General features: G+C 54.0%; 1 protein-coding gene across 6 annotated transcripts in view; it reads right to left on the reverse strand.

Moving 5' to 3' along the window:
* Window positions 1-25,298, reverse strand: part of ARVCF (ARVCF delta catenin family member) — a 50,634-nt gene extending 25,336 nt beyond the window's left edge. For 4 of the 6 annotated variants that reach the window (XM_034989135.1, XM_034989134.1, XM_034989137.1 and 1 more), the window contains exons 1-2: window positions 25,101-25,298; window positions 20,344-20,396 (exon numbers count right to left, since the gene is read on the reverse strand). The gene's annotated coding sequence lies outside the window, so the exon portion shown is untranslated. The remainder of the gene's footprint in view (window positions 1-20,343; window positions 20,397-25,100) is intronic. The other 2 variants (XM_034989139.1, XM_034989136.1) reach the window with 1 other exon arrangement.
* Between the last annotated feature and the right edge of the window lie 2,697 nt (window positions 25,299-27,995).

Here is a 27,995-nt window from a genome sequence, read left to right on the forward strand (position 1 = left end):
GCAGGTGAATGGGTGTAAGGTGGTGGGTGGGTGGAGAGTGAGATGGGTGGATGAGTGGGTGGGCGGGCAGATAAGAACAAGGCTCTGAAATGCTGCTGGGCAGGGGGAGCGTGGACCCTGAGCACTTTGGGGCACAACTGTGGCTAACACTCGGTCCACCAGGAAAGCAAAGGCACCACCAGAGGAGCTAGGGGGAGATGCCGAGCCTTCCCCTGAAACCTAAACCCACATTTGACGTCTTCCTGCTGACCCAGACATTCTTCCTCACGAGGAGTCCAGCCAAACCCTGCTCCAGAAAATCAAATTACGGGGCCCGAGTCCAATCTGGGTTGAGGAATTAGAGGAATTTCCCAAGGGTCAGGCCGGCAGGGGGAGGCAGGCAGGAGGCCTGGGCTCCAGTCCCGACTCCTCGCCGGCCATCCGTCGGCACACGGCCAGCTGTCCCCAAGAGGGAAGAGAGGACTGGCCACTGGGCGAACCTCATCCTGCCCCCGCCCCCCATCTGGATAGGGAAGTGGTGTGAGCAGAAGCAGAACCCTGGCCTGCTGGCTCCAAAGCCCACTTCGCCTGGGAGGGCATCGCATCCCCCACCCTGAATGCTGCCAGCATGGTGACCTGCTCCCAGCACGGCTGGCCAGGCCTCACGGGGGCCCGTCTTTACCCTGTCACCCCTACTGTGGTCAGACAGTGCCCGCAGCTGCAGGGACAGCTTCTGGCCAGCCCAGAAGGATGGGCACTGAGCCAAGGCTGGAGCAGGAGGCCTGGGCCGGGGAGTTCACACAGGGCGGAGTCCGGGTCTGTCCATCCCCGCCAGGACCACAGTGTTGCTCGGAAGTCAGTGTCAGGCCTGGGGTGTCTGGGCGGGAGGAGGCTGTTCTTAACCTCAAAGCAGTGGGACAAACTGCCAAGGAAAGACAGAGCAGCTCAACTTTGTGAGAACCAAGCATTTCTGTACATCCCCCGCCAAAACAGCGTCACGGACTGTGGTTATGGTGTTTTGGTTTGGGTTTTAAAGTGACACCGTTTACAGTAACATATGCAGGGCGTGTTTCAGACGAAAGACAGGCAATGGCTTTTCTTCTAGACCTTGACCTCATCACGGCAGAAGCTGGTGAGGGGCACACGGGGAGGCATCACACCAGCCCCCTCTACTTCCGTGCATTTGCAATTTTCCATAATAGAAGGTGGGAGAAAAAGATATAAAGACAACCAAAAGACAATCGACACATTGGGATCAGGTCTTTGTGACAACCAGCAGTAAAGTGACACCCTTCATCTCTAAAGCACTCTTGCAAATCAATAAGAAAAAAACAGAACCTCAACTCTAACTGTGTAAAGGCTATAAACAAGGGATGTGGCCAGAGACATAAGATGCAAAGCAATGAGCATGGAAACCAGCAAGTGTGCCCACGTCCTGACTACAAGGAGATGCGTCTCAGGTCACTGAGACACCCTGGGTAGCAGAGTTCTGCACCCACCAGTGTTGCCAGTGTTCAGGGAGGCGCCGAGTTACTGCTACAATTGAAGGTAAGGAAGAGACAGAAAAGCAGCAAGTGAAGGAGGAGGCCTGGGAATTCAGCTCCCCAGGGGCCTAGGCAGTGCCACCCGTGGGCTGAGGGAAGCAGAGGGACTTTCAGGGAGCTGACAGAATGGTAATTGGATTCAGCCTGGAAATTAGATTTCCCCAGCAGAGGAGGCACCCCCGTTGCAAGGGACCAGACGCCGTGATGGGGGTGGGGGCGGGGACAGATGGCCCCTTAGTGACCTGCCCCCAGGTTGTCCACATGGATAAGCAGCAGCACTCGTCTGATGATCACACTCGCATGTGCAGGGAGAACAGTCTGGGGGGGGGGCTCTTCCCCTGTGCCAATGGGGTGCCCTAGGCCAAGTGGTCCAGAACGACCAGAGGCTGGGGGCGGTACTGATGTAGGAGCCTCAGGGTCAAGTCAAGGCAGGGACACTTGTAGGGGCCCAGGGCGCCTGAGGTCTGGGAGCTGAGAGCCTGGAGCTGGGAGCGCAGGCCAGACAGGGCAGAGACAGGCCTCACTCTGGCAGGAGTGCAGGCAGAGACAGGTGAATATCCCAGCTGCTGCCCCCTCCTCGGTGGGAGGCCTGAGCCACAGGGAGCCACCACCAGAGGCACCTAAAGGGGTGGCCTGGGATTCCCACTGGGAGAGGTCTCAGTCACCAAGTCTCCTTGGTTCCCTGGGAACTGCCTCTATCAGAACTCATGGGATGGGGATGGACAGCTCTCCCCCAGGCCCCAGGCTGGGATTCAGGGCAGCCCCCTTGCTATCCCTCCTGCACCTGACCCAGATTCCAGCCGGAGCCACAGTCCCAGAGCGATACCCTGCAGGCTCCGAGTGTGGGGTATGGGCAGCAAGGATTCACTCCTCAGCGGTCCCTGTAGCAGCCAGCCCAGGGGCACCCCAAGGGCCCAAGGCCCCAGGGCTGGGGAGCCATGGGGCTCCAGATGAGGAGGGTGGGGCCTGGCAGTCACAGTGCCCTCTCTGCTTGCACCAGCAGCCCAGCCACTCTACCTTGGCCATGAGAGGGGAAACTGGGGGGCAAGGGAGGGGTCAAGCCCCAGGGTATCCTACTGTGTGGGGTGGGCTGGCCGGCTGCTTCCAAGGCCAATGCCACCAAGACACCTTGAGTGGCTCCTCCGCCTTCCCAGCAGAGGCTCACACTCCCCTCCCCCACACTCCATCTCAAGGACAGCAGAGCAGCATGGTGGGGCGGTTATGAGGGCCCAGGCTCAGAGCCCCACCCTACCACACTCTGGAGTGGGCACAGGGACCAAGGCATTCCCGAGGAGGGGGCTGACACTCAAAGCCAGGCTGGGACCAGAAGCAGACAGCCCTGACTGGCACCAGAGCCTGGGAGCTCAGCCCCTACCAAGGGGCCAAGGTGTCCATGAAATGTCCAGATAGCCCCACTAAAGCACAGCTGCGGCGGCTGTCTAGCCAGGCCAAGGGCTGCAGCAGGACGAGTATGGCAGTCACCCACACTGGCTACTGGCCTGTGTACACTAGGAACGCCCTTTCCCCCCCAAGACGGTGGACCCCCTTCTTCCTGGCCCCCTCTGTCACCATGGCAACACCCAGGCTTCTCTGTGAGGGACAGAGCCTCTTTGTGGTGGCACAAAGCCCCTTTGAGGGGCAGTGGGAGTGCAGCCCCTAGGAGCCTGTGGCCAATAAGCCTCTGGGGGGTGAGGCAGGGCCCCTCAGCCCAGCCACCCCCCTCTCGGGTTGCAGAGCCTGGTGATTAGCAGCTGGGACCGATCCCCCCCACCCCAGTGCCACCTGCCCCAGCTGCCCACAGAAGGGTCCCTGGGATGAGCCCCACAGCTGTCAGCTAGAGTCTGGGCGGTTTTCCCTATCTTTCCCATCATTTTGACAAGGAACACACTCTGCCTAGATAAGAGGAAGAGGCACTGGCAGTGGGGAAAACTCCCACCTGATGGGAACTGAGCCACCAGGCTCAGGACCCAGTGGGAACTGGACACAAGAAGTCCTTGGGGGGCAGACAGGTCAGATGACAACAAGTCTGGCACCAGGTCTGCTGAGGGGGCTGCGCATGGCATCCAGGCCTACCCCAGCGCGCCGTCCCTTGCTTCTTTCGCCTGGCTTCCCCTGCTGTAGGGGGTCCCTGTCTTTGCCTGCCTGCCCGGGGGAGAATGCAGCTGGCTGGCCCAGCTGTGTGGCCTGGGGCGGGCCTGCTGCCGCCACAACCTCAAGACAGACTTGGACAAGAGGAACCGGCTGTGGTGTAGTTGGCTCCAGGGTAGGGGAGAGGAGACCCTGAAGGCAATGCGGGCCTGGTGATGGAAGCCAGCACAGAGCACTCCTCCCCACACCCCAGCAAGGTTGCCCTGTCAGGGCCCTAGCTCACCCTACCAGGCTCCCAGCCCTGGAACCCCTCCCCATCCCCGCCTGTGGGTCCCTGCCACCCTGACGGCTGCTGACCAGGCACTTGGCAGTGCCCCTGCATGCCGGGCGCCCTGCCCGGGCAGCCCTCCCCAAGCAACCTCAGCCTGACCCACTGCAGCTTTGCTAACTAAGCCACTGGGGTGGGGGGTCACGGCCCCGGGGCAACAGCACGAGGCAGAGCTGGCCCCAGGAGAGATCAGTCTCTTTGTGGGCAGATCTACGCAGGTCCCGGGGAGGCTGCCAAGGGGCCAACCCTGACATGGCAGTGCCCCTCTGAGTCAACAAGCACCCCCTAACACCCTCGCCTCACCCTCCCTGCCTGCTTTTCCCGTCAAATTCCCCCTAGCTGCTTGCAGGCACCAATGTACCTGCCCATCATCAGCAATACCAGGGCAATTTTCTCCACAGCCCTGGGAGGGAGGGTGTGGTGGGGCCTATAGCAAAGGGGGCTCCCAACAAAGCCCAGCCCAGGTTCTTGCCATCCAGGGAGATGGGGTCCTGGGGCTCAGCAGGACTGTCTTCAGCCTCCAGAAGGCAGTTCTCTGGGAAGAGTGAGATGTGTACGGAAATTGGCCACTCATTCCCTCCCTCAGCAGGAACAACACTGGGGACTCAAGGAGGGAGACTCCGCCGGACTTTGGCAGCACAGCGCCCACAGCCCAGTGCCTGGGACAGGGCCAACAAGCACCACAGGTGGCAGGAAGGCCCTCCAGCTGCCATGGGCAGAGGTAGGGTGGCTGGGGCCATCCGGTTCTGGATGGGTCAGAGGTGAGTGTGGGCGAGAGAGCAGTGTATGCCCTGGGGAGGGAGGTTCCAGGCCCTTCCAGCCTTGCTCCTGGCCCACAGCATGCAAGGGCCAGGTCCCCTCTAGTCTGCTCTTGTCCAGGGTCAACAAGCAGCTGACCATGGCCAGCTCAGGCTTCTCCCGGGCCCCAGGAACATCCCTTCCCTCCCAGAAGCTTAGCTGGACACCAGCCTTGCTGCTCCTAACCCCCTCTCCAGGCTGGGAGCCAGCTCAGCTGCTCCTGAAGCTCAGGAGTGCCCATGGCAACAAGTCCAGACACTACCAACCTCCAGCCAGTAACAAACTCCCCCCTTTTATATGCAAATTACTCAGTGGGAAAGGGCAGGGGGCTCCACCCCACCCCCACCCAGCACAGACTTTAGGCCCTGCAGTGTCCCCTCCGACTCCCCGCCCCCCACCCACACATGCCATGAGCGCCTGCTGGGAGCTGGACTTGTTTGTGTGTCCCATCCCTGCCAGAAGGAGGTGGGAACACTGCAGAAGGCATGCGTACAGTTTGGGGACCTCCCAAAACTCACCTGCAGGTACATGTGGCAGCCACCCCCACAAGCACACGCACACACCCACGGGGACGCACGATGCACCCACAGGCACACCCACACCCATCCACGCTGTGTGGCTGCTGCTGAGCTCACCATAGCTGCCCCATGGGACCTGACCTCACCTGCCCCACTGGAAAATGGGTGGTGGGTGGCCTGAAAGTCCTGACAGGTCCTCGTTGCAGGAGGGGAAGGTAGGCAGAGCGCTCCTTAGCCATTGTGGGCCCTGGTAAGGGTCAGCATCCTAACACAGACCCTGTTACTGTCCTGAACACCTGCAAGGTTGCCCCCCATCAAGACCTCTGAGGCCAGGCCTGTCTGTGACACCACAGTCTGCGAGTGGCTCCAGCCTCTGGTCCACACCAAGTCTCTCTGTGGCAGGTGAGGGCGGCTGGGCCACGGACCCTGGACAGAAGCACCTAGCCAGCAGAGAACTGCCCACAGCACAGCACACCAGCATGCCGGGGCAAATCCTCCTGGAGAGAGTCACTTTTCGCTAAATTATATTTAGCACACTTATTAGCACAAGTACTAGGGAATAGCTGATATGTGTCCTCGAAAGGTCGAAGGCAGTGTTGAACTGATGAACTGGGAACAGACCGTAATGGAAGGGAGTGATCATAAATGACGAGGCCCCCATGGGCAGAGGCGGGGAACGGCACACGGGTTGCCGCAGTAAATCTGCACATAGTGGGGTAGCAGAAAGCAAACTCAGGCCAGTCCTTCCAAAGCAGCAGAAAATGACAAGAAGTCGATGAAAGAGGGAAGGCAAGAGATGTGGAAACTAGATCCCAAGACGAAACTTCCACACAATAAAAATTCCCCAAGGCAGAAAAAGCAGAGCGGCGCTCTCAAAACGGGCAGAAACCACCCTCAAGAGAGAAGGCCTCCAGCGGGCTTGTCAGCGTACAGGTCAGAATCAAAGCTTCCTGTCCAGAACACCAGCTCAGAAAAGGGTGGATGTGTCTATTTCTGGCATTTTACGATTCACTCTTGGTAGGCTGAGGTATCCCCCACACACACACCCGTTTCCTAAGTGCTCGAGGCTGGCTCTGTGGTGTGGGAAGGAGGCACGCGCCTGGCCTGACCTGCTGGCGGGGCGAACATTCCCCGGAGCGCTCGTTCTCCGCCAGGCTGTCCACATCCCAGAGGGGCTGGACACCGTCCATCCGCAGATGTCAGCTGTACATCCTGTTGCCCGCTCATCATCTCTTGTGCTGCAGACACTCTTTTACGGCCAGGACTAGCTGACAGCTTTGTTCAACAGGATGCCTGGCTTCCTTACCTTGAGATCTCTAAAAAAGTTAACCTCGCTCTGAAATTCCTTAAGGAAACTTCATGGTGAAATTCCTGGATTTTCAGAGTCATGATTTGCCATTCACATGATGGATCTTTCCTTTGCTCCTGGGAGGGAGCAAACAGGGCTCGCCAGGAGCCCTGGACTGCCCAGAGAAGTCCAGGCTAACCGGGTATTTCACCTGGGTGTCACCCCACCATAGGCAGAAGCTCCAGACCACATGCCTCGGGGAACAAGGGTTGCTGAGGGGTTGAAACGTATTTTCCAGCAAGGCCTGGATACGCTGCGTGCCTTAAGATGACTTCAGCTGTCCCTAGCCATCCTTTGCAAGCTGCCTGTGGGGAGTGTTTTTACTGTCTCAAGATATCTGTGGATCTGTGGATTGATGAGTGTAAGAGATTAGGTATGAAAAAAAAGAGAGATTAGGTGTGAATCCATGAAACACAAAACAAAGTCCAACCAAGCCAAAAATAACAACAAACCCAAACACTACACACACACACTCACGTACACACACAAACTCACAGAAGATATGACATCATGGATGTGCTCATTAACTAGACCACAGGAATTCTTTCACAATGTATTCGTATATCCAACCACTATGACGTACACACCAAGTAGCCTACAAATTTGTCAATTATACTCAGTGAAACTGAAAAAAATGAAGAAAAACGAAGGAACGTTTTTAGCTACCTTAATTTTACAAATTCAATTGCTTAAAAATAAACTTGAGGGGCACCTGGGTGACTCGGTCATCGGGCATCTGCCTTCGGCTCAGGTCATGATCCCAGGGTCCTGGGATCGAGCCCCACATCGGGCTCCCTGCTCAGCAGGAAGCCTGCTTCTCCCTCTCCCACTCCCCCTGCTTGTGTTCCCTCTCTCACTCGCTCTCTGTCAAATAAATAAATAAATAAAAATCTTAAAAAAATAAAAAATAAACTTGAAAAATGTAAAAAAAAAAACCCCACCCCACTCTCTTGTGTTCAGTATGTCTCTTCTCTGTATAATTTTTTTAAATAAAAGGATTATAAGAGAATACTATGAACAATTATACACCAACAAATTGCATAACCTAGAAGAAATGAACAAATTCCTAAAAACACACAATCTACCAAAAGTGACCCATGAAGAAACGAAACCTGAGCTGACCTAATAACTAGCAGGCAGATTGAATCAGTAAGTAACCCTCCCAGTAAGGCCCAGGACCAGATGGCTTCTCTGGTGAATTCTAACAAATACTCAAAGAGGAGTTAGCATAAATCTTCAAACTGTCCCCAAAAATCGATAAGAAAGGAACATTTACTAACTCATTCTACAAGGCTGGAATTACCCTGATACCAAGCCATAAAAGAAAACTATGGATCAACAGCCCTTGTGAAAACTGATGTAAAAATCTTCAACAAAACACCAGCATTCTGAATTCAGCAGTATATGCAAAGGATTATACACCATAACCAAGTGGGATTTATTCCTGAAAGCAAGGATGGCTCAACATATAGAAATCGACCAACATAATACCCTGTATATTAACAAAATAATGGGGGGAAATGATAATTTCAATTGATGCATAAAATACATTTGACAAAATTCGACACTCTTTTATGATATAAACACAAACTAGGAATAGAAAGAAACACTTTTACATGATAACAAGCATACATAAAAAAGACATCATACTCTACATGCTACACATTATACTACACATACACCACAGCTTACATCACACCCAATAATGAAAGAGTTAAAGCTTTTCTCCTAAGATCAAGAATAAGGCAGGGATGCTGCTTTTGCTACTTTTGTTCAAGTCCTCTTCTATTAGAAATCTTAGTTAGATCAGTAAGGCAAGAAAGAGAAATAAAAGGTATCCAAATGGGGAGGGAAGACGTGAAATTCTGTTTGCAGATAATATGATCTTAAATGTAGAAAATCCTAAAGATTACACACACAGACATATACACACACACCCTCAGAACTAATAAAGCAATAAAGTTGTAGGGTACAAAATCAATAAACAGAAATCACTCACAATGAATAATCTGAAAAGGAAATTAAGAAAATTATTTCAGTTACAATAGCATCAAGAAGAACAAGAAACTTAGAGATAAACTTAACTAAGGTGAAGAAAGACACTTGCACACTGAAAACTACAAAACCCTGCTGAAAGAAATTAAAGATGATCTACCTACACCAATGGAAAGACATTTCATGCTTATAGAATGGAAGACTTGATATTGTTAAGATGTCAATATTACCCAAAGTGATCTACCAATCGAATTCAGTCCCTATCAAAATTCCAATGGCATTTTTTACAGAAATAGAAAACTCCATCCTAAAATCCATATGGAATCTGAAAGGATCCTGAACAGCTAAAACAATCATAAAAAAGAACAAAGTTAGAGGTCTCACACTTCCTGATTTCAAAATTTATTACAAAGTTTTAGTAATGAAAACAGTGTGGTCATGGCATAAAGGCGGACATATAGACCAATGGAATAGAATAGAAATAAATCCTCATAGGGGCGCCTGAGTGGCTCGTTGTTAAGTGTCTGCCTTCGGCTCAGGTCATGATCCCAGGGTCCTGGGATGGAGCCCCACATTGGGCTCCCTGCTCCGCGGGAAGCCTGCTTCTCTCTCTCCCACTCCCCCTGCTTGTGTTCCCTCTCTTGCTGTGTCTCTCTCTGTCAAATAAATAAAATCTTTAAAAAAAAGAAACAAAGAAATCCTCATATATATATGATCAACTATTTTTTACAAGGCTGTCAAGACCATTCAATGGGGGAAATAATTGTTTTTTCAATAAATGGTGCTAGGAAAACTGGATATCCTCATGGAAAAGAATAAAGTTACAACATTTTATAGCATATGCAAAAATTAACTAAGAATGCATCAAAGACCTAAATAGAAGACCTAAAACTATAAAACTCTTGGAAGAAAACATAGGGGGACAGCTTTGTGATGTTGGATTTGGCAATGATTTCTTGGATATGATGGCAAAAGCATAGGCAACAAAAGTAAAAATAGATAAATCAAACTATATCAAAATTGAAAACTTTTGTTCAAATGACATAATCAACAGAGTAAAAAGGCAATGCAGAGAATGGCAGAAAGATTTTTAAATCATGTACCTGATAAGGGATTAACATCCAGAATACATAAAGAACTCCTACAAATCAACAACAACAAAAAACAAACAACCCAGTTTAAAAACGGGGAAAATATTTGACCACACATTTCTTCAAAGAAGATACATAAATGGCCAAGAAGTATATGAAAAGATGCCCAATATTACTAATGTTAGGGAAATGCAAATCAAAAGCACAGTGAAATGTCACCTTCACCCATTAGATGACTACTCTCAAAAACACAAAATAACAGGTTTTGGTAAGGACGTGGAGAAACTGGTGCTCTTGTGCACAGTTAGTGGGATGTAAAATGGCATAAAAAGAAAATCAATATGGTGGTTCCTCAAAAAGTTAAAAATAGAATCACTGTATGATCAAGTAATTCCACCTCTGGGTATACACCCAAAAGAATTGAAAGCAAATGATTGAAGAGATATTTTACACTCATGCTCATAACAGCATTATTCGCAATAGCCAAAAGGTGAAGCAACTCAAGTGTCTACCAATAGATGAATGGATAAACAAAATGTGATACACACTTATGGACCATGGAATGTTATTATCAATGGAAGAGTATGCCACCTTTAAAAGGAAGGAAATTTTGACACATGCCACAACATGATGAATCTTGAGAAATCATGCTAAGTGAAATAATCCAATCATAAAAAGACAAATACTGTACTATTCCACTTTTATGAGTCATCTAAATTAGTCAAATTCACAGAAAGACATAGTAGAATGGTGGTTCCAGGGGCTGGAGAGAGGGGGTAATGGGTTCATTAATGTTCATTAATGGATACAGAGTGTCAATTTTGCAAGATGAAAAAGTTTTGGAGATTGGTTGCACAACAATGTGAATATACCTAATGATACAGAACCAGACATTGAAGAATGGTTACAATGGTAAATTTTGTGTATTTTACCAAAAAATAGAAATTTTAAAAAAGCCATCTTGTGGCTCTTAGAATGTGCAAAACATTCTTTTAAATAAATAGATAAAAGACAAAAATTTAAGCATACCAAGCTGACTATTTAGAAACAGTGAAAAGTATATTCAAACATCATACATAAAAATATATAGGTTGTAGAATGGTGCTTGTCAGGAATGAAGGGTAGGGGAAATGGGGAGATGCAGGTCAAAGGGGATAATCTTTCAGTTATACAATAAGTTCCAGGGATCTAATGTACAGCATGGTGACTATAATTGACAATACTGTATTGTATACTTAGAAGTTGCTATGAGAGAAGTTGCTATGTTTATTTATTTTTTTATTTATTTATTTTTTAAAGATTTTATTTATTTATTTTGACAGACAGAAACACAGCGAGAGAGGGAACACAAGCAGGGGGAGTGGGAGAGGGAGAAGCAGGCTCCCCGCTGAGTAGGGAGCCTGATGTGGGGCTCGATCCCAGGACCCTGGGATCATGACCTGAGCTGAAGGCAGACGCTTAACGACTGAACCATCCAGGCGCTCCGAAGTTGCTATGTTTAATGTTCTCACCATAACAATAAACAATGACAATTTATGTGAGATGAAGGATGTGTTAACTAATCTTATTGTGGCAAACATTTTGTAATACATATGTGTACCAAATCATCACACTGTACACCGTAAACTCACACAATGTTATATGTCAATTATAACTCAATAAGCTGGGGGGGAAATAGCCAAAGCTATACTCAGAGGCAAATTCACAGCTTTAAATAATTATTAAACAATAAAGAATGACTATGAATACGAGTGCACCAGAGCTGAATGAAAAACGCTAAAACATCCTTGCAACGAGCACCTTGTTTTCTATTTCTAAAGCTCTCCCAGGAGTAATACCCAGACAATTTCTAACAGAGAGAATCAACAACATAAATGATTCCAGAATACCTTAAAAAAAAATGAATGAATATGAATAATCTAGGACAAACCTAAAATAAGTTAGCACATAGGTATCTAAGTCCCCAAACCAAGATTCCCGTCGAAATGACCAATGCATTTCTGACTACCTCTCACATGCCAGAAATAGAAATTTCTCATAGATGTAGTTCAGAGAGGACAGGACTTAAAGAAGTTACAGAAAATTAACCTGTGAGTCCAGGATCACACTGTGAAGTTCTGTCACCAGCTTTTAGGCCTCTGCATGGGCCAAACGACACAACAAATCCGAACCCTCACCTGCTGCCACATATGGTAACAAAGGTGAGGGGGTGTTGGGGAAAGTGACCACCTTGGCCTCTGCTGCATGGCAGCCAGCACAGCATCTGGCACGTGACAGGTACTCAATTCATTTCTTTGCAAGAAGGAAGCAAGGATGAACAGCCGGAAAACAGCATCTAGACCAACAGAGCACTGTGGCTCCCAGGCCTGGGCTGCACTGAGGAACCCGGGCCTGTGTTCTGTAGGGAGGCTGATTTTTGTGAAAAACTGGAGAAATGTCAGGAGAAAGACTGCCTTGGGCTCCTGAAGGCTCAGGAGAATGCCGCCTTGCTGAGGGCATCTCTGCATCTAGAACGATGCAGGGAGTGGGTCCACAGAGACCCTCACCCAGGCATAGCCTGCTGAGTCTGGAGGTGGGTGCAGCAAGGAGCGGGGCTGCCAGTGTGACAGGGACCAGACTTGTATCCTGGAGGCCATGGGGCATCTCATGGCAGGAGAAACCAGATAAATATTTGCTGAAGGAGTGAACAAGAGAACCAGGCCCAGCTCAAGAGCTTCCCCTGCCCTGGCTGAAGCAGCCCCTACCAGCTGCAGGGAAGGGGACAGCAAACACCCCTCCACTCCCACCCAGCCCCCTGGCCCTGCCCAAGACTGCTGTTCTCGGACCCGGGGTCTTGTCTGAGGTTCACTCCTCCTGCCCATCAACTGTGGGGATGCTCTGAGCAGTGGAGTCCGAGGAGGGGCACAGAGTCACCAGGAGCAAGGGGACGTGCCAGGGCCCAGGGTTCCTACAGGGCACAAGGCTGCTGCCTGTGTCATAGTCACAGATGGCCTCCTTCCCTGCACCATGCCCTGGGGCATTGCCTACCCCCACCCTCACTACACCTCTGGATGTCCTGGCCCTTTCATAAAGACAAAAGTTCACAAGCATAAAGGCTTAATTAAAAATTAACTAATGCCCAGTTTCAAAGGTTTGGCAAAGAAACGTCTAAAATTATTTCTTCAAATACAAATACTGAAATAGTCTCATCATAACCAATAGCTCCCTACAGACAGGCAAATGCCAGAGAACTGTCACCAAGACACCTGGAAAGAGAAGATGTGCTTGCCTGGGGCAGGCCTGGGAGCAGGGCCCAGCTCTGCTTGCTGAGCCTCAGTTCCCCATCATAATTCCCTACCCCCATGCTGGGAGGCCCAAGAGAAAAGATGGTTTTGGTCCCATACAAGTCCCTGACCCAGCTGTGGTCCTAGCTATGGCCCTGCACCCTCTGGGGCCCTGGACAGGTCACCTGCCTCCCTGGGTGGCAATAAACCGGCCGCTCACCCTGGGCAGGAGGTGACAGGTGAGGCTGGCCGCCTGTGCCCACTGATGAGGGGGGTGGGAGGCTCAGGAATCCCAGAGCCCACACCTGCCCTCCCATGCTGTGTTCAGGAAAGCCCCCTTTCCCAGCTCCAGTTCTCCTCAGAAGGCTCAGCATGTGGCCAGGGTACTTAGAACATACTATCCCAGGGGGCGCCTGGGTGGCTCAGTCATTAAGCATCTGCCTTCGGTTCAGGTCATGATCCCAGGACCCTGGGATTGAGCCCCACGTCGGGGTCCCCGCTCAGTGGGAAGCCTGCTTCTCCCTCTCCCACTCCCCCTGCTTGTGTTCCCTCTCTCGCTGTGTCTCTCTGTGTCAAATAAATAAATAAAATCTTAAAAAAAAAAAAATAGTATCACAGGGCCTGAACCTGGGACCTTCAACCACCTGCTGGCCTCTCTCCTGACCTCAGCATCCCTGCCTCCCCCTGCACACCTGTCCTTACTTCCCCCTGCATCCCTGCTCCTCCACTCTGTATTTCCATTTCTCTCTGGTACCTTCACTTCCCCTATTCCCTACCCTCTTTAGCAGACTTCCCTCTCCCTATAGCCTTGCCTCTTCCTTCCCCTGAACTCCCACCTTCCCTAAAGCCCCACTTTCCCCTATACCTCTGCCTCCTTGCACCCCTACCTCCCCTTGCAGCCCTACCTGCCCTGTCTCCTATACTCCTACATCCTTGCCCTTCCTTCCTCCTGCACCCCTCCCCTTCCCACCCGTTTCCCTCTCAGCCCTGTCAGGTCTTCTGGATCCCACGCTCACCCATGGTGGGTGAACTGGCTAGCCCATGGTATGCTCCGAGGGGCACGGCTGACACTCTCAGAGCCCTAGAGCCCTTCCCCCAGCATGGTCCTCTGGACAGGGTCAGGGTGCTGAGGTGCCTTGAGCCCTGGGCCTCCAACTGTGTGCAGAGGAGACTCCTCACTGAAGCTTCGACTCTTACTACAGAACCATCAGTGTGCCCTCCGCAAGGGTCCGAATGACTCACCTTGGAGGTAATCATCTGTGGGAGTGTTGGCCTCCAGATACCCTGGGCATCAGTCTGGGTGTGAGGAAGTACGCGTGAGACAGCCTGGTGGGAGCAGAGGCCGAGGGCCAAGGGGAGGCCCTAGCACCCACTGTGTGCAATGCCCACAGAGCCAGGGGACCAGCCTAGCCTCCTGATCACCCGCATCCCTCAGCACAGCACCAGGAGTGGGGTCACCTCACAGACGCCTGCTGGGACACCTGGGCTCCCATTTCACGCTTGAGGGGACAGGAGGTGAGGTGGGGGCCTCACTGGAGGTGTTCCTCCCTTCCTGGGGTCTGTGTCCTATGCAGGGCCCTGGGTGGGCTGTCTGAAGACAGTGGGCCTAGCTATCTCTTGGGAGAGGGGCTGTCACAGGGCCCACCCTTAGGCCACTCTCTCAGGTCTCGCTGGCATCTGATGGCTCCCACCAAGGCTCTGTCCCCAGCATGAGGATGCGTGTGCGTACACACACACACACACACACACACACACACACACACCCCAGCAGTGCCTGAACCTCAAGATCAAGCCCAAGGTGTTTCAATGTAGAAAAACAGCTCTGAGCAAAAGTTATTTACTGCAGCGGCCCTGATGGTAGAGAACTGCAAATAGCCTGAGTCCATGATGAGATGTCCTTCTGAGCTCTTAGCTGAGGGGCACACAGGCCCCAGGGACAGAGGGGGCCTGACATGGGTGTGTGTGCCCCAGAGAAGCAGGACCAGCATAGTCAACCGCAAGTACTACCTGGAAATAGGGCACCCACCCTTCTGCGTTGGCCAAGCATCCCAACACCAACATGGGAGATGCTGGTGGGTGCGGGGTGGGGATCACAACTTCCAGCCCCCTTAAACATGCACATGTGGAAATCACCTCCCAGGAACCTGTGGGAGGACAGAAAGTGCTGGGCTGTACAGACGCAACAGGTATGATTTCATTTTCCTTCTTTTCTGTATCTTCTACATTTTCTATAAACAAGCACATACTTATAATTTATTTTAAAAAGTAAAATGGATGGGCGCCTGGGTGGCTCAGTCCATTAGGCATCTGCATTCTGCTCAGGTCGTGATCTTGGGGTCCTGGGACCAATCCCTGCATCAGGCTTCCTGCTCAGCGGGGAGCCTGCTTCTCCCTCTCTCTCTGCCCCCTCCCTGCTTGTGCTCTCTCGCTCACTCTCTCTCCGTCAAATAAATAAAATCTTTAAAAAAAAAAAAAAAAGAGGAAACTGGAGGTGGGGGTGCCTGGGTGGCTCAGTCGGTTAAGTTGATTTCAGCTCAGGTCATGATCTCAGGGTCATGAGATCAAGCCCACCCACATAGGGCTCTGGTATCCCAGAGTGTGCTTGAGATTCTCTCTTTCCCTCTTCCTCTGCTCCCCACCCCCGCTTGTGAGTGTGCTCTCTCTCTCTCTCCCCACCTCCCTCAAATAAATAAATAAATAAAATCTTTAAAAAGCAAAATGGGGGCCTTTGGTGCCATGGTCATTTGGCATCTACGGGTCAGTCTTGTGGCCTCTCCCTTGCTCTCAGCCCCTCAGGCACACCCAGGGGAGCCCGGGCCAGCAGGATCTAGGAGGTACCTCCTTTGGCCTTGATCTTGAGCCTGGAGTGACAGGAGGTGAAGGCGGATGTTGCTTTGTAAAGGGTGGGCCTTGCTGGGGCTGAGACCCCTTCACCTACACCATCGCAGACTTGTGAGTGGCCCAGGCCTCCATCTCCCCATCTGTACGCTCAGTGCCCCCTACCGCCCAGGCACTGTAGCCCAGATCCCACAGGCAGGGATGGCCCACAGAGGTGCCGGCGTCTCCCTCCGGGGCAGAAAGTGAAGGCCCTGAGAGCTTGGGGGCGGCAGCATCTCGCAGCCTCATTATCTTGCAAAATGCAGAGAGCAGCAAGTACATTCAGACGAATGAATGGCCTAATTAGGATTTCACGGAGAGTGAAAATATTTTGAAAAGAAAAAGTTTAACTAAAGGCATATTCGAAATACCAAACCCTTCAGCTGCAAAGTCAACCTGGCAAGATGTGCCAGGGGGGTGGGGTACTTCCATCTATCCACCTGATAGTGGGCAGCCTTCCTGCGGGCGAGATAAGCTGGGGGCTGGGAGCCCAGGGAAATGCAGGGCTGGGGTAAATGCTACCACGGGCTTGCAGAGACGGCCCAGGAGAGCCTGTGTGGGCCAGCACAGCACCATCTCGCCCATAGGCCTCACAAGGTTAGCCCTGCTTGCACGGGCCACACCAGCAGCTGTGAATCACCCTGAACAAGGATGGCACAGCCGGAAGCTGGTGCGGCGCCCGAGACGTAACTGCGTCAAGCCCTTCACAAGGCCTACAGGGTGAGCAGAGCCAGGGTCTGAGCCCAAGTCCTCTGTGCAGAACGTTCTTCCTCCTGCCTCGCCTGAGAAGCACGGGCTGTGGGGCTGGGAAAGGGATTGGGGCTCCTGTGGCGACCTGCCCACCTGGAAATGACACAGGAGTCTGATGACAAAGGCCCCTGGATGCCTGGCTGAGAGTTGCACAGGACAGAGAACAGCAATCGGGCACCAGGCTCTCCAGCCACACCAGCAGGGGCCCTGCTTCTGAGGGGCTCTACCGTGCAGGGACCTCTTTTCTCAGAGGGGGGACAGGCTCTCTTGTGGGAGCCCTGAGACATGGGGAGACTGGCATAGGACATGCCACAGACCCACACAGGGAGGACCAATTGGCTCCAAAGAGTGAAGCCTAAGGTGAATCCCACAGAAGTCCCAGGGAGAGGGACCCAACAGAGTGGTTCCAACAAGCACATGTAGGGTAAACGTGCAGAATAACCATGACTTTTTTTTTTTTAAGATTTTATTTATTCATTTATTTGAGAGAGTGAGAGAGCGAGCACATGAGAGGGGGGAAGGTCAGAGGGAGAAGCAGACTCCCCGCCGAGCAGGGAGCCCGATGCGGGACTCGATCCCGGGACTCCAGGATCATGACCTGAACCGAAGGCAGTCGCCTAACCAACTGAGCCACCCAGGCGCCCATAACCATGACTTTTGATAACAAAGACTGATCAAGGGGAGGCTCCAACCTGATATTTTTAATCAGGCAGTGGTCACTGGCTAAGGGCTAGACACTTGCCACGGGCACCACAAACCTGAGGACACATTACATGATGCTTCCAACTTCTGGTGACAGAAAATGTTAGTCAAGAAATGGTTCAGGGGTGGGGGCGCCTGGGTGGCTCAGATGGTTAAGCGTCTGCCTTCAGCTCAGGTCATGATCCCAGGGTCCTGGGATCGAGCCCTGCATCGGGCTCCCTGCTCCTTGGGAGCCTGCTTCTCCCTCTGCCTCTCTCTCTCTCTGTCTCTCATGAATAAATAAATAAAATCTTTAAAAAAAAAAAAAAGAATTTGTCAAAGAAATGGTTCAGGGGTGCCTGGGTGGCTCAGTTGGTTAAGCATCTGCTTTTGGCTCAGGTCGTGATCCCAGGGTCCTGGGATTGAGCCCTGTGTCGGGCTCCCTGCTCAGTGGGGAGTCTGCTTCTCCCTCTCCCTCTGCCCCTCTACCCTGCTCGTGCACTCTCTCTCTCTCAAATGAATGAATAAATAAAATCTTAAAAAAAAAAACAAAGAAATGGTTCAGATACAAGTGAAAAATAAAGTTAAATCCTCAACCTACATTTATGTCAAAATAAATTCTAGATAGATGAAATCTTGAATGTAAAACACTAAACTAGAAATACCTCAGGAAAAGATAGGGGCGCCTTTACCTGATTAGGTGCTCTGGAAGGACAATGGAATAACTAAAAAAGGAAAACGTTCATTGAATTTCACCGTAAAATATAAAAATTTCCATCATAAACAAAAATTGAAAGACTGAGAAAGAACTTGCAGGCACACAGATGAGGGAAGAATTCATACTTTAAAATAAAGATTCCATGGGCGCCTGGGTGGCTCAGTTGGTTAAGCGACTGCCTTCGGCTCAGGTCATGATCCTGGAGTCCCAGGATCGAGTCCCGCATCGGGCTCCCTGCTTGGCAGGGAGTCTGCTTCTCCCTCTGACCCTCACCTCTCTCATGCTCTCTCTCTCTCATTCTCTCTCTCAAATAAAGAAATAAAATCTTTAAAAATAAATAAATAAATAAAGATTCCCATCAATGACTGAGAAACACATCAAAACCCCAAAAAACCCCAGCACGGGTCCAGTGGTCACAGAAGCGCAGCCATGCTCAGCACAGCTGTGCGGAGGCTGATGACAAGGCTGCCACGGGGCAAGGCCAGGCTGGGGGAGGGGGGGCTCCCCAGGAGGTGGTATCAGTGCTGGCATGGCTGCAATGAAGGGCACCCACAGCCCTGCACTGCCTTCCGGCTCCCCCTTCTCAGGGAGCCCTGCAATTCTCATCACCAGCTTGCAGTTCTACGGTTGGCCCCTTTCTCTCTTTGTTGCCGCCTTCTTGGCCAGGCCAGGGGTTGCCCGAGGGGATGTGATGGGGTCACAACACTCAGCATTTGACATGGAGCTCAGCAACTGGGTACCGAATGGCTGAAGGTGAGTATGGGAGATACACAGGTGCTTGCCATCAGCCCCTATCCCAACTTAGTCCCCAGGTCTCCCCCTCCCCATCTCCCTCTTGATGTGGTCAGGGCTACACCCCAGGGTCCCCACAGAGCAGGGAAGCCCTAGCCAGGGCCCAGCTTCTGCTTCCCAGTTTGTGAAATGGTCCCAGCCCAGAGGAGAGATGGCAGGAAGAACACAGCTATCATTCCAGTGCCCATGGCAGGCATGAATAGTTAATCACTTTAGCAGATAAGAATAATCAATCACCACACTCAAGAAGGACAGGACGGAAACAAGAGAGAGGAAAACGCAGAGAGAGACACAGAGAAGACCAGAGAAAAACGGGGAGAAGACCAGGAGAAGGAGGTAGAAAGGGATAAACAGGGACAGGAAACAAGCAAGCAATGCTGGGAGACCGGGCAAGAGCAGCGGGCAGGATAAGGGAGACCCTGTGACCAGAGCTATCGTTTGGTGTCTGGCTGGTTGGCCTACCAGGAGTTAAGAGGGGAAGGGGCCAGCACCCTGCCAACCTCACCCCCAGATACCACGTCACCCATACCACAAGAAATGCCACGTTCTGAGCCCTGGATGCAGCCTGAGCCTCTTCATCCCAATCCAGAGGCCCCCCCTCCCCCAGCCCAACAGCCAGCCACTGAGCTGCCTGGCCTGACCTTGATCGGCCCAGGGGTACACCGCTAGGTGGCAGCAGATGCATAGCTACCACTAGCCCAGCAGGCAGCTTCCCACACCCACAGTCATGTGGAATAGGGAAGAAGGAGCCAGGCCCTGTCCCTCCCTGTCCTACAGCCCCTGGCACAGAACACTGAGGTGTCTGGAGGCCTGGGGGCTCCTAGGTGTGTGGCCACTGTCTTCTCATCACACAGCATGGCACTGGCTGGGCCAGGCCGTCCACACTGGATCCTTGGGGCCACTGAGAATCCACAGGGCTGGGTTGGCCAAGCCTCCCGTAGAGACAGCGCCCGGTGGGGCAGGAGCAGATGGCTGGGTTGGGGACTGGGCACCCATACTGGAGGAACAAGAATGACCAGAGGCATTGTCTTTAGCCATCGCCACTCTATAAATGCAGCCACCGCAGCAAACTCTCACGGGCCCAGGTGCTAGCAGCACGTACTTCCCCACCACTCAGAGGGACCCAGGGGACACAGGGACCACACTGCTTCCCAGCCCTGCCATACTCCCCAGGCACCATGCCTTAGTCTCGCTGGAGGAGCGACTACCAGGTAAACCTACAAACACTGGTAACACCCAGGGCCATGGGCTAGCACATGACAGTCTGTCCCCAGCTGGTAGTTCTAGTCTCCCCCGGGCAGGAGGGACCACCTGAGCTAAGAGCCAAGCTGGGTAGGCTATGCTGACACCAGACACTGCATGGCAGGCATCCAAGTCAAGATAGGTGAAGATCAGATCCAGCCAACATCCCAGTGTCAGCCCCACTGCAGGCTCATCCCCAGAGTGAGGCTGACCGGAAGCATACACCACCCTGGGCCATCCCTCTGTCAGTCACACCTGCCAGGCCCACCGGGACACTCTTCTGTCCTATGCAAAGAGGGGGACATCCCCAGGCCAAGCCCAGGTCACTTACCTGTCTTGAGGGAGATCAGCATGTCCCAACGCCCATCCTGCCAGTCCCAGCTCCTGCAGGGAAACCACAGGGTACCTTGTGAGAGCCACCTGCTGGGCTAAGTCCCTTCTAGATGAGGCCAGACCCCTGGTGGGGCAGTGTCATCCCTGACCCTGAGGTCATCTGGTGGCACTCCTGACATGTACCCACACATTCGTGCACGTACTCTTACCCCATTCGACTGGAACCGTGGTGTCTGCAGTTTATGTCAGACTACCACCGTCCCTTGTAAATGTTTCTACTGCTGTTGACTAGTCTTCGAAACTGTGACTGTTCAGCTGTAGACTGGTAATAATGTCTTCCCCATTCCAGAAGGCTGGGTGTGCTTCGTTGTGATAAACAGTACAGCAAGGAGAACTTCTGCACCAGGGTCCCACTGCCTCCCCCCAACACTTGCCTAGCTCTGCTCCCCTCTCCGGGACCCCACTCCTGCCCTGTGCAACAGGCCATCTGCCTCTCCTGATGCTCCTTGGGGCCAGCCCAGAACCCGAGTCCCTGTTAGGCAGGCAGCCCAGCTCCCAGACCCTGGGACCAAGGGGCCAGAGTTATGGCTAGGTGTGCTTCACATGCAGGAGCTACAGGCCCCATGGGCTTCCTGTCTCAGCCCATGACCTAGAGGACACATTCCCTGTCACTTTATCTAGGCCTGCGGACCATGCCAGAAAGTGTTTACATTAATAAAAATGAAAAACAGGGTGGTGGGCACCTGGCTGGCTTGGTTCGTAGAGCATGCAACACTCTCTTTTTTTTTTTTTTAAGGTTTATTTATGTATTTGACAGAGAGAGAGAGAGGGAGAGGGAGGGAAAGAACAAGCAGGGGTAGCAGGGAGGGAGAAGCAGATGCCCTGCTGAGCAGGGAGCCCAATGTGGGGCTTGATCCCAGGACCCTGAGATCATGACCCGAGCCGAAAGCAGATGCTTAATTGACTGGGCCACCCAGGCACCCTAAAGAGCATGCAACTCTTCAAGCCCTGCGTTGGATGTAGAGATTACTTAAAAATAAAATCTTTAAAACCAGAAACCAAAGCCAGGGTGGCACAAAGAGGAGGGGAGGTCTGGGTTGCAAATGGAAAGCCATCTCTGGGGAGTCAGGGGTGATAGAAGCTCTCTCCCCTGGGCTCTACAGTGTTTTCCAGATCGTTCCTCTATCTAATCTTCCTTTGTGGATGTGGCATGTATGGGGGTGAGCACCAAAGGCTTCCTGCAGGAGGAGGGTAGGGGAAGTGGGAGGCTCTGGGGGATGCAGGATGGTGGCAGCTTTGGGAGGCATGGGTCCCCAAGGCACCCTTGTCACAGGACACTGTATAGATGGGGGCAGGGCAGGGCCTGACAGGAGCCCTGAGGGAGTGGACAGACGTGGATCTGAAGAGAAGACGAGTGACAGGATCTGTGATGAGAGTGCAGGGGGTACCTGTCTCGGGAATCCCTTCTTAGCTCCCCCTCAGGGCTGATCTGTAGGCTTTGGGGTCACTTACTCGGCCAAGGACCCCTGAGCCAGGAGCCTTGGGGCTAAGGGAGCCACCAACCCTGCATCTTATTGGGCTCCATCCCCAAATGAGGAAGGTCTGGAGAAGTGGAGCAACTCCACCTGGCTATACAAGCCTCAGCCTAACCATGCCATGGGCCTCCCCACACTGGCATACCCCGAAAATCTGTCCAGTCTGTCCCCTCTCTTGGGAAGGCCTGCTGCATCTCCGATTGGGGCAGGAACCCAGCGGCCTGTCCTGCAAAGCCATGGACTGGTCATGTGTCCATGGCATGAGGCAGCTCCATGAGCACAAAGTGAAGAGTCCAGGAGAGGGATGGGGCCCCAGCGGGGGGGGGGGGGGGGGGAACTGGGGGCTGTGGCAGGTGAGGAGGAACCCGGGTGGGGGGGGGGGGGGGCGATGGGGGGGGTCAGGCAGGTCTGTCTAGGAGCCCGTTCTGCACTCAAACCTCACGCCTTCCTCCACTGTGACACATCCTGACGTGCTCTTCCAGGCTGCTGGCCACTTTGGGTGCAACGTGAAAAGGCACCCGCTTCTGTGGCACCTTCTTTCACAGATAAAGTGGAAGAGGCACAGCCTCACCCTGACAGGCTGGTTCAGAGTCCGCACCAGGACCCTTAGATGCTGGCAGGGTCAGCCTATGGAAGCCAAGGAGTCCCCTGGGGCCCAGGTCTGAAGGCGGCCTCACTCAGGGCCTGTTTTTCATTGTCCTTGCCCGAGCCTGCGCTCAATCACGCTGCCATTCAGTCCCTGGGTCTCCCCTTGCCTGAACTAAAGGTGGTGAGGGGCTCTGGGGGCTACTGAGGGGCCTTGTTCCTCTCCAGCTCTGTACCCTGGACAGGCAGTCTGGAGAAAGCAGAGCTACGGCCTCCCCACCAGGTTCCTCAGGAAGGGTCCCAGCCCTGAGGGAGGCTGGGTGGGGCCAGTCTCGCCTGCCATGGCAGTCCTGGGTGCCCTCTGGTGGCCGTACCAGCTAGTCGCCGCTTTCCTGGAGGCTGTTGGCTCCTCAAGATCCACTGGGGCAGTGGGAAGAGCCTGACACAAGGTGGGGGAAGGGATGAGATGGGGATGAAATGGGTGTCCACCGCTCTGGGCTCATCTTCCTGACCTGTGAAATAAACCGAACTGTACAGCTGTCCCAGTCAGGAAAGCCCAATAAGGGATTCCTGACCCCATGTTCCCTCTGGTTACTCCCAATCCTGGGTCTCCTGCTGAGCAGCCCAAGACTTCATCACTATCTTGATGGAAGCTGGTGGTAAAAAAACAGATGCCTTCCCCTGACTTGAGCCGCCACTGGGAAGTCCCCAGAACCCTCAATGGCCCCCTGGCAGTCCACAGGGCTTGCCCCACCCTCCCTCCCCCTGCTGAGGCCAGACCAGGTCACAGGGCAGATGTTAGGGACTGGCTAGGACTCTAGCATGCCTAGTGTCCTTGCCCCCCAGCTGTGTGTAGCTCTTGGCTTCCCTTAAAGGTGCAGGACCCCACTCTTCATGCCCTTCAGGCCTGACTCTTGGGGTGAAGTGGGTGTGGTGAATCTATCCTGAATCTTTAGGCAGCACAAACAGGGATGGAAGTACAACCCTGCTTTCACAGAGCCTCAGAGATACAGAGACCTGAGGGGCCACCTCTGGAGGAGGCACCATGCAACCCCAACGTGGCATGGGGAAGCTAACTTAGCAGGACTGAGAGCTGGCCCAGTTTACCTGGGAGGGTCATGGACTGCAGGTACTTGTGTCTACGTAGAAAAGACTGGGAAGAAGAGCAGGGCAGGGGTTGGCTTGGCTGTGATCCTCCTTCCTAGGCCAGGACTAGAATCCTGAGCATAGTGAATGCTCTGTGCCCAGCCCTGCGCTGGGTGCCAGTGGACCATAGACTTGAGGGAGCAGGGGACAGACATGGTACTGTGGGTGGGACAGGGCAAGGTTGGGGGAAAGGATGCATTCCAGATTCACAGCCCTACATGCTGTGGCCAGACCCAAGGTCTGGACCACCTACTCAGGAACTACTGGCCATGGGCCCAGTATACTGTGTAGAGAGTTTTGACTGTCTCCTGTGTCCAGCACCATCCCAGATCCGGAGATACACTGAACACAAGACAGGCAGGACCTGCTCTGGACCAGCAGACCTTTGGTGGTGGCTTGCATCTCAAGTGGAGGCAGGGGGAGGGGATGGAGGCACTCAGTCCACCCTTGGTGCATGTCCTCATGGGGACAGGTTGCCCTCACAGGCACTAAGCTGCTCATCTCCCAACCCCCTGGGTTTATAAATCCTGACTTGGTGTGTGTCCTGCACAGTAATGTAGGTGACAACTGGAACGGGTGTGAGAAAGGAGTAACCACCTGAGGTTACACTGAGAGCCTAGCCCAAAGGATGAAACACTGTTGGGGTGATTCTTTTCTCTTGTTTCTAAACATGCCTGGGTCTAGAGGGAAAACAGCCAGAGTCCCTGAGCTCCGTTTTCAGTGATAACTTACGCACAAGTTAGAAACAGTGACATGTTTTAAGTACCCAACATTTAATTAAACATTAAAATGGGAAGGCTTGGGATCTCAGGCTGCCTGCCCTGCGGCCACACCTCAACAAACCCAGGCTGAGTACCACCCCGACTGGGGAGAACCCACCTCTGCCGGGGGCCCGGTGTCCCACCGAGGGGACCCAGGGGTGGCGGAACAGGGGGATCCCCGGTCAGGGCGGCCCCGTTCAGGGCACTAGGCAGGGACTCCGGGCGGCATCCCCTCCCTCGTCCTCTAGGCGGCGGGAGCAGCGGGAGCGGGGACATCCCCTTGGCCCCGCCGTGCCCCAGCGGGTTCCAGTGGCGCGCCGCCCCAGGAAAGTTCCCCGGCCCCGCCGCCCCTGGGGCCCCTGGAAAGTTCCCGTGACTGCCGGATCCCAGCCGCAAGGCGCCCGGCGTCGCGCAGGGCGGTCAAGGCTGCGGGTTCCGGCCGCGTCTCGGCGGGGGCGCGCGGTGCGGGGCGCCCGGGCAGGCCGCGCACAAAGGGACCCGTCCCCGTGGTCCAGGGTCTCGCGCACCGCGGCGCGGGCTAGGGGCAGGTGGGGCGGAGCCCGGCTCCTTCCCCGGCCGCGATACCCGGCCGGACTTCGATTCCCCGCTCAGGAGCCCACCTAGACGCCGGCCCCTGCTGGACCGCAACCTGGATCCCGTCCGGGACCTCTGGCCTCGTCCCAATCCCGGCCTCGACCTCCGGACCCCGCCCCCCGGCCTGAGCCTACCTGGAGCGCGGCGTGGGCGGCCCCGCAGCGTGGCCCCCGCCCCCAGACGGGCGTCCCCGGGTCTCTCGGCGCACCCGGCGCGGCGTCCCCAGGGCGCGGCGGGGTTAGCGGTCCGCGGGGCCTCAACTTGGGCCGGTGCGGGGGCGGACCCCTCCCGGGCCCAGCGTGCAGCCCCGGGGCCAGCCCTCCCCGCCCCTCGCGCGGCCCGTGCGCAAAGCGGGTCTGGCCGGCTACGCGACCCTCCGCCCCGCCCCATCCGAACGCGAATTTTCCCATTGGCCGGGAGACCCAGGGCGGCCCGGCAACCGGCGCCGATTGGACGGGCGCTGGGAGACGCCGGCTTGCCATTGGGCTCCCGGGGTGTCCGTCCCGGACGACGACCGGCCCCTTCGTGGAGTGGCCGAGGCCCCGGCACCTGCCGGGACCGCTGCGGCGCGGCCGGGGCCTCGGGCCGCCCCCCCTCGGCCGCGTTCGAGGACGTCCCCAGACCGTCCGGCCCGGAGCGGGGATTGGCAGGCCTTGCGCCCCTTCCCGGGACTCCAGCCTGGCTGCCTCCTTCACTGCCCCTAGCTCACTGGGATCCTTCTCAGGCGTCAGCAGTTCGCCCGGGTGCTGCGCGCCGCGCCCTCCTGTCAATATCTAATTGTGTTCTTCACACAATCCGCGAGGGAGAGTTCTGCCGCCTTCCCATTTTACAGATGGGAAATTGAAGCTCAGAAAGGTTCTCACTTGCTTTAGGTCTCCGGGGCTGAAACCTAGTCCGTTACACTCCCGGGCCTGCGGCTTCTTTCTCCCTCGTCGCCCCGGGGTCCTCACAGAGAGGCGGGGCTCAGAGACCTTGGCTCAGCGACGCTGGATAGGGAGACGTGTTTCTGAGGGCAGAAAGGGCCTTTCGGTGAAATAGAGGTTTTCCTCTGCCACCAGGCCTGAATCTCCGGACACCTTGTCTCAGCCCACCCTGCAGGACTGCCACAGGACTGCCGTCCCTCATCTCCTCCAAATCACCTCAGTCAGGGCCTGGGAGGGGGTGGGGGAGGAGTTTGTGTGTTTATCACCACCTCCTCTTCCTGGTGTCCCATTTCCTCCACCCTACCTGGGATCTTGGAGGAAACCTGTGGGGTGCAACCACCTGAGTAGAGTTTCGCACAGGTTGCATTTTTCTGCCAGGTGGAGAGCGGCCACCTGGTCCCTGCAGTGACACAAGGCACACATATATGACCACAAATGGGACCATGATCCCTGGCCAGCTCCACTTAACTTTGTGGGGGGGGGGGGGCACCAGTGGGGGTGCTGCCCAGTGGGGCTTACTTCAGGGGGTTCAGGAGATGGTGGCCCCTTGGCCAGTGACTCTGGCTCACGCTTAGTTCTAAGTCTTTCCTACCCTGGTTGCACCTGGAGATGACCAGATTCTCAGCCCACTATATTCCCCATGTCCACCCAGGGAGTCACAGGCCCATGACAGCGCTAATGGAGAGACCAGACATTCATGTCTTATCCACCCACATCAGGGATCCAGAGTGTTCACACCATAGTTGCTTGCTCGGAACAAAGAAAGTGAAGTGCTGTAGGGCTAGAACTCACCATTGGTACCACCATTGGGTCCCCCCTGTGGTACCTGGCGCACATAGCAAATCCACCCTAGCCTTTTGAAGCCAGGCTGCCACCACCAGTCAATTGGAGTTGGCACTTGAGATGAGAGCCGTTTGACACTCTGGCATAGTGATGTTGCCTGCGGCTCTGGGCAGATGGAACGCAGTGTCCTTCTTTGGAACACAGGGGCCCCTATGAGCAAGATAGCTCTTGTCCTGTGGAGCTGCACCATTGGTGACATTCTGAGCCAGCGGCTGTGTGGGTTGAGGGGTTCTCTTCCCTCCATTAGGAGTGGATCTCATTAGTCCAACTGTCCCTACAGATTTCTCCAGGGGCATTGGACCCTGGTCTTCCTGGAGCCCTATTCTCATAGTGAGCTTGTGGTCCAGCATCATCCCTTCCCCCCACACTTGCTGATAGTGGCAGGAGGAGCCAGACAGACCTCTGGTGAGAGAACAAAAGGAGAATTGTGCTCCAGAATTGGCCTAGGTGAGGACTTCCTCTCCGCCCCCCACTCCAGGCAGGATTCTGTCTCCCAGGCTGGATCACTAGCCACATACAGAGGAGTAGGGTGGACAGTATCAGTTCCAAGAGGACACAAGGCCACTCAGTGGGCCCACCATGACCCAGGCTGTAGGTAGGGGTCAGGAACAGGGAACCCCTACAGTGTGACCAGTGGCACAGGGACCAGTAACCTAGTCTCTTCCCTCTCTCCCACCCTCTCCACCCAGCTGCGGGACAGTTCTGTGGGGACATCCCTGGGACATGTGAGCAAAGCTATAGGGACAAAAAGGTTTTAGCTGGAGGTCAGGAAGAACTTCTCAACAGCGGCAAATGTTCAGAGACCAGAAGGGTGACCAAATAAGGCAGTGAGCTCTCCAGCTAAGGATGTGTGAACTCTTTGCAGCCCTGAGACCCCAGGGGTCAGCTTCCCACCCCGACCCATCTTATCTGGTCTTATCTGCTCCCTAGCACTGAATGTTGTTAATTGGAGTCAGCGAAGACAAAGACTATCAGAGTACCTGACATGGCTCCATCCAGATGGGGAGAGTGTAGCTAGAAGTGGGGCTGGCCCATGGCCATATGCTTCTGTGGCAGACCAGGATTTGAACCTCTGTCCAACCCATGCATGACTGCATTCCTCTTTGCTAGCAACAGGAAAGCACCATTCTGTGTCCCACTCCCCTGAGGCATGTTGCCCAGTGGTTTGGGGCAGACCACTTTGCAACTGCTGCCTTGTACCCCAGGGTGTGGTCACACATGTCTAAGCCCCAAGTCTTCTTTTTTTTTTAAAGATTTTATTTT

Source organism: Mirounga leonina, unplaced genomic scaffold (assembly GCF_011800145.1).
Source record: "Mirounga leonina isolate KUSES-001 unplaced genomic scaffold, KU_Mleo_1.0 Mir_481, whole genome shotgun sequence".
Lineage (NCBI taxonomy): Eukaryota > Metazoa > Chordata > Mammalia > Carnivora > Phocidae > Mirounga > Mirounga leonina.